Source organism: Alligator sinensis, unplaced genomic scaffold, assembly GCF_000455745.1.
Source record: "Alligator sinensis unplaced genomic scaffold, ASM45574v1 scaffold1123_1, whole genome shotgun sequence".
In the NCBI taxonomy this organism is placed as follows: Eukaryota; Metazoa; Chordata; order Crocodylia; family Alligatoridae; genus Alligator; species Alligator sinensis.
In genome coordinates this window covers 30,020-36,693 of record NW_005842540.1, presented here as the reverse complement: position 1 = coordinate 36,693, position 6,674 = coordinate 30,020, and the positions used below count along the sequence as shown (strand labels likewise).

The window sequence follows — 6,674 nt, the reverse complement described above, 5'->3', positions numbered from 1 at the left end:
AAATTTAGCAGTGACTTTTAAGAGTCACAAAGAGATCTGCTGTTTTCACTGAGCCAGGCTATCAGTGTCGAGAAAGGGTGATGCAGATGTACTAGAAGACCTACCTTGTGCAACAAAAAGGAACCTTTTATGAAATAAAACAGCTCACGGGACAAGTTGCACAGGCCCGGCAACAAAGAGAAAAAGGGAATCTTTAAACATCGATGGGCATGAATTTAAGAGGAGACAAGTCCAAAGTCAACAGACCTCCCCGCTCCTTCAAAAGGTCTACCAGGGGGATCCTTCTATACCAGCCAGATGGTGGGACTTGTTAGTTTGGACAGCCATATACACATTACAGGCTAGAAGGCTCCATTTGCAGGTACAATGGAAGCCACAAAACAGTTCAAATACTCACTCTGTCAGTGAAGTAGTAGTCTGCAAAGCTGTTGCAACAAAACAAGAAAAGAGCATGTTAGATTAGCAAGATCCCAAAGGAATACCCACAAAGGTATCAGCAGTTTGTATTAGCCTTCTATAACAGCTTGTATTATATAGTATCTTTCATTGTGTGCGGGTAGGGTTACTTGGATAAATAACCCTACCCGCACATAAGATGCTACATGACGACGTGCTGTTTCCTGCATGGTTTGTCTCCTCTGTCACGGTCCAAGGACTCAGAGAAGCCATAGGAATATGCAGGCTGCAGACCAGAGGCCCGGCTTGTTCTCCAACGTCGTGGAAGGGGACTATACGTCATGGAGCCCGAAGGCCTACGCTCCCGTACGCCACACGGACAGAGCCGAGAGAGAGCAACCTCTCCGGATGTCCACGTTGGACAGCAGATTCAATGCACCGCAATAGGCTGTTCCCCACCCCCACCCCATGCATTCACCTCCCAGATGCAAACCAGTAGCTCACAACGTCAGTGGCCCAGTAACCTCAATCCAGTACACGGATGGGTCACCTACCACACAACACGTGAAACCAGGAATGTCAGAAAAACTGAGCATTGGCCTCGAGAGCCACATATGAAATGCGCTGGTTTCACAGCTCCAGCCCTATCACACGAGCATCACAGCCTGGAAGAATACATTTGCAAAGAACCTATAAAATACCACAAATACTTACTTTGTGTGTAGAGTGCCACCGTCTGCAAACTGCTGACATAAAAAGAGGCCAAAAAAAATAAAAAATAAAAAAAAATGCACGTTAGCTTGGCTACTCTCCCCAAATTAGCAGTTTGTCACAGCTTCATGTAAAAGTACTACTCAAATGCTGTTTGACTGGATGTGCTGTTTCCTGCATGGTTTGTCTCCTCTGTCACGGTCCAAGGACTCAGAGAAGCCATAGGAATATGCAGGCTGCAGACCAGAGGCCCGGCTTGTTCTCCAACGTCGTGGAAGGGGACTATACGTCATGGAGCCCGAAGGCCTACGCTCCCGTACGCCACACGGACAGAGCCGAGAGAGAGCAACCTCTCCGGATGTCCACGTTGGACAGCATATCAATAAACTGCAGCAGTGCCCTGCTAAACCCACACACAAAGTAAGCACGTCAGCCTCCCAAACACAACCCACTACCCCCTTTTAAATAAATGCAGACCTGCAACGGCCCAAACTCTTCGATTCAATGAGGACTTTTCCATTTGACGCATGACACACATTGCAATCAATGATGTCAGGAAAACTAATCAGACTGTACAAGCCCAAGAGAAATCTGCCTTAATAATCTTCAGGCTGCACATACAGAGAGGGCGTGACGTACATCAACCAGAACTCATGTCTAATCCAAACCAAAGTGGATTTTTGTTTTAAGAGAATATAATGGGGCAAGAGTCACTAAAAAGGCCCAGGGCATGCAACATATAAGCACTGGGATTTTTTTTAAATCATAGGTCATGTGTTCAAACAGGCTTACTGACTCAAGGCACCAATTTCACACTCCTCCAAATGCGTGACACTGCAACAAAGGGATCCCAGGCGACAAAAGTTTTCTTACAGGTGGATGTAGGTATATGCTGGACTCTGATCACAGGGTTCATGGCACTGGCTCCAGCGGGGAAATCACTTCACAGGAACCCAATGGCACAAACGTTCACTTTGAGATCTGCAGAGCTGACACGGGACAAAAAGCAGGTTAAAGCAAGCGAGATCAAAACAGACACGCACGAGGCTGGACAGCACCCTCGCCATCAGGAAGCTGTTTCAACAACCAATCTAAAGACATAAAACAGCGCAGCGAGGGTCAGACCCTCGTTCCCTGTTCCCAGCCGCGGGTGCAACAGGTCACATCTGGAGCGATCCAACCCCTCGTATGTTCCCTGGCATCAAGCACCGCTGTTTCAGGGACACTTGTTTCCTGCATGGTTTGTCTCCTCTGTCACGGTCCAAGGACTCAGAGAAGCCATAGGAATATGCAGGCTGCAGACCAGCGGGCCGGCCTCGGCAGGCTGCAGACCAGAGGCCCGGCTTGTTCTCCAACGTCGTGGAAGGGGACTATACGTCACGGAGCCCGAAGGCCTACGCTCCCGTACGCCACACGGACAGAGCCGAGAGAGAGCAACCTCTCCGGATGTCCACGTTGGACAGCAGATTTAATGCACCGCAATAGGCTGTTCCCCACCCCCACCCCATGCATTCACCTCCCAGATGCAAACCAGTAGCTCACAACGTCAGTGGCCCAGTAACCTCAATCCAGTACACGGATGGGTCACCTACCACACAACACGTGAAACCAGGAATGTCAGAAAAACTGAGCATTGGCCTCGAGAGCCACATATGAAATGCACTGGTTTCACAGCTCCAGCCCTATCACACGAGCATCACAGCCTGGAAGAATACATTTGCAAAGAACCTATAAAATACCACAAATACTTACTTTGTGTGTAGAGTGCCACCGTCTGCAAACTGCTGACATAAAAAGAGGCCAAAAAAAAGCACATTAGCTTAGTGAAACATTGGCTACTCTCCCCAAATCAGCAGTTTGCCACAGCTTCATGTAACAGCACTACTCAAATGCTGTTTCCTGCATGGTTTGTCTGCAGACCAGAGACGCCTGCTGCGGTCCTGGCGAGGCCGCACATGCCTGGAGGGAGCGTCGCGCACGCCCCGGAGCTGATGCCGGGTGCAAACCAAGGTGGGACCCGTCTCTAAGGGAGCAGGGGGTAGAAACTGGGGGGGGGCCTGCAGCATGCATTCAACGGGGACGACAGAGACAGCTAGGCGAGTTAGGGCTGCACCTTGCAGACTGACTAAGCCACAGCTGCTCAGCTGCCACTTGCAAAACCTTGTACATCTGATCGAGTTGGCCTACAAGGTGCAACTGCTCCCCCCACCCCGCAAGCAGCCACTGCTCAGCTGCCACTTGTAAAACCTTGTGCATGCGATCGAATTGGTCTACAAGGTGCAACTGTCCATCCCCCCCCAGCAGCCTGGCCCCCGCCTTCAAGGTTCCATAAAGGACCTATAGCCCTACTTGGCCCGCGAAGCGCTGGGGATGGTCCAGCGCGGCCACCGTCACTGGGCTCCGACTGACCCCTGTGAGCTTCCTTATTCCGCGTGCAAAAGCCGAGGTATCGCGAGCCTCGTGGTGCACCGTCCCTCCACCCCCCCCATCCCTTTCCTCAGCTCGAGTGAGGTCTGCAGCCCGTTACCCCCACCCCAGAGCCCCACTCCGCACTCACCCGCCGCCACAGCGGAAAAGACTGAGACTGCCGGGAAGGGAGGATTTATAGTGCGCAAAGCACGACGGGAAAAAAAAAAGGCCAAGCGCTGGCGCATGCGCTGTAGCTTTATTGCGATATTCCCGCGGCGTCTGGTTGGGCACATGCGCAATAGGGAGACATGACCGGCGCATGCGTAGTAGCTCTTCGAGGAAGCACCTTTAGAGCGCATGCGCACTACAAAGGTCAACAGAGGAAAGGAGAGCATGGTCCTGCTGGCCGGCGCCGCAGCGCCTCCTGCTGGCGGCGGACTGCAAAGGCAGGCGCCAAGGGGCACTGCTGCAGATGTCTTAGTTTTCAAGCAATCAGGACTCGTACTAGAGATGATGTATTGTATTAGACCAACAAGATTTTTGCAAAAAAATTATTTAAAAATGTTTCTTTAAAAACTAAAAAAAAAAAAAACTTAAAGAAACATTTAAATTTGCAAAAAAATTCTTTAGAATTCTTATTTTTAATGCAGGGGTTTAGGTTGTAGCCGTGTTGGTCTAAGGACATAGGCAGACAAGGTTCCTTGGGTGAATTAGATATAAATTCTTTAGTTTTTAATTATCTTCATTTTTAATGCATTCTTTTTTTTAATTGTCAGTCATTCAGTAAATCATTGATTGCTTTTTTTTTAATTACTATTATTTTTTAAATTAATTTTGATGCATCCTGGGGGCAGCCTGTTCATTGCAATTCAGTTTCATCACCTGCCTGCCTGCTCTTGGATTGGCAGAGCAAGGCTCTTTCTGGCCCCTACCATGCAGTTCGCTACTCCTTGCTCTCACACCCAAAGCACGGGTCGTTTGCACCCCGTGGCCTCCATTTGCAGGGGGCAGCTCCTTATTTTTATTTTTTTTTTTGAGGGGAAGCCAAAATGGCCACTATCCCTCTGGCTGTCCAGTTAAATTGCATCCAAATCCGATCTCCCACCATCTGCTCTACCCTCCCAGCTCTGAGATGTGCCAGTAACATTGCTTTTATGCTTGGGGAGGTCTGATAATACTCTGGAATTCAAGACCTCACTGGAGCAGGAGGATGAGCAGCATCCAGAGCCTTATGACCAAAGAGGCAACATTTCAATCGCATCCTGGGGATTTTCAGATGGCAGCGGGTTTGCAGTGGATGCAGCCAGCAGCAGCAGAGTTCAAGGTCACAGTGCGTCACGGCTGCAGGGACTGTTTGAGCACTGGTTCCTGTTCCTTTGCTAGCACAATGCCCGTGTGACCAAAGGAAAAAAAAAAAAGCTTTTGTTAGCTAGGAAACTGGTTTAATTTTTCCTGGCAAGCGTTCAGCACTTTGTCAGCCTGACTCAGACTTGAGCGCTCTCAGGACTGCACGGACAGTGACAACGGGTGAGTTTTGCTGATAAAACTAGAAAGGGTTGACTGAAGCCTACAGGGACAAAGTTGGATCCTCAGAAAGCCCCGGCCAAACACACCTGGAACAGCATTTCCCAAGGGTTTTCAGTGTCCAGCTAAGGCAGGCAGGGAGGGAGGACCTGTGCTATGGTGTCATCTGAAAGACCAAATCGGATCCAAACCAGGCACAGCTGCTGCGGTCACTTGATGCACAAATGGTGTATTAGGAGTTCTGCAAAATGCGACTGGCAATCCTGATCAAACTATGGACACGTAACACTCTAAACAAATTTGACAGTGACATTGCAGAGATGCATTCCCTTTCCTCAAAAGCATTAGACTGGTTAACTAACCTTAAACTAGACTTAGAATTGATGCTCCAAATCAGCCACAAGAAAGAAGAATCTGAAAGACTTTCAAGAATAGAACTGAGCTTAACTGCTGGACTTAAGTTATCGTCAATCTTAGGATCAGACCATCTAGAGAGTGGACTAAGTTAAGTTGCCATTGCTGAAATGTGAAGTGGTCCCACGGAGCCAGCATTTCAACAAGCCTCTCCCCTCTTCCTGTTAACATCAAACATCAAGCTAGTTTCATTTAAAAAATCCTAAAATACTTTTATTTAATTATTAAAATTTGTTGACAGGAAGACAGATATACAATGCAATGATTCAGTCCGACACATTCTATACATCAGGAAAGCCGTACAGAGGTACGATGCACCAGCTTCATCTCGTCTTCTAGAAAAGGGAACATCACTCTCTGCCTTTTGCTTGTGAACCACTGGCTGGAGGCGGGGATGAGTGAACCCTGAAGAGAGGAGTAGGTATCCTCAGCAAATCCTTGCTCTAGAGTGACTGAGATGAAACAAATCATGACCCATGCTCTGTGGTGTGAAGGCAGATGAGGGTGCAGTGTTACACCCCAGAGGACAGGATGCCAGAGCCTGGCCTAGCAGATACTTGGCACATTGTGGAAGCAAGGGCAGTACTGAGTGTGAAAAGGCCTCTAACACTAGGCAGGCATATATAGGATGCAGTGAGCACAGACCTCATGCAAGCTAGCGCTGACTGCTAACCAGCACAGGCTACAAGCAAGACAGAGTGAACAAGCGACAAACCAGACCAGTCCGTGATCAAACGATGCAGAATGACTGCCCCCCATGAACTCCCACCCCCCCGATTCTTCATGACCGTCTCCCTCTATCTTCACCTCATCCCAAGTGACATTTTATACTCAAAGGACACGTGCTGTGCAGCACACACCACCACAGCCATGGCTGACGCCAGCATTTAAAAACATTCAGGAAACAAAAAAAAACCCAAAAAACCACTAACACCACTCTTCAGAGAGAAAGACGGACTGTTTTAAGGTCACTTTTTGAACATCCTCCCCCCCACCACAGTGAAATTCTCAAAACTTCCAGTAGGTTTTGCTGTGAGATTAGGCAAAGGCAAAGTTTCACCCTGATTTTGGAGACAGTAGAAAGAGAAAGCCGCAGTCAAAGCATCACGCACCGCAGCTTCCTCAAATTAAAAGCAAAAACTTTTAAAAGGCAACAGTCATTTCCTGGTTCTGCAGTTCCCGTTATCCAAACCTCATGGTCTCGAGACCGGTTCTGTTAA

The 6,674-nt window shown here is 48.6% G+C and overlaps 1 long non-coding RNA gene and 3 other non-coding genes across 5 annotated transcripts in view; all 4 read right to left on the bottom strand.

The window, feature by feature from the left end:
* LOC102374009 overlaps window positions 1-3,723 on the bottom strand; it is a 6,447-nt gene extending 2,724 nt beyond the window's left edge. Inside the window, exons 1-4 of one of the 2 annotated variants that reach the window (XR_324776.3) lie at window positions 3,665-3,723; window positions 2,860-2,888; window positions 1,981-2,096; window positions 1,111-1,142 (exon numbers count right to left, since the gene is read on the bottom strand). This is a non-coding gene — a long non-coding RNA (uncharacterized LOC102374009). The remainder of the gene's footprint in view (window positions 1-1,110; window positions 1,143-1,980; window positions 2,097-2,859; window positions 2,889-3,664) is intronic. The other variant, XR_324777.3, reaches the window with a different exon arrangement.
* LOC112551645 lies at window positions 612-817 on the bottom strand. The gene has a single exon (XR_003095940.1). It is a non-coding gene; the product is annotated as a small nucleolar RNA SNORA73 family (small nucleolar RNA).
* LOC112551644 lies at window positions 1,273-1,478 on the bottom strand. The gene has a single exon (XR_003095939.1). It is a non-coding gene; the product is annotated as a small nucleolar RNA SNORA73 family (small nucleolar RNA).
* Window positions 2,332-2,566, bottom strand: LOC112551648. Its single transcript, XR_003095942.1, has one exon. It is a non-coding gene; the product is annotated as a small nucleolar RNA SNORA73 family (small nucleolar RNA).
* Window positions 3,724-6,674: the final 2,951 nt, after the last annotated feature.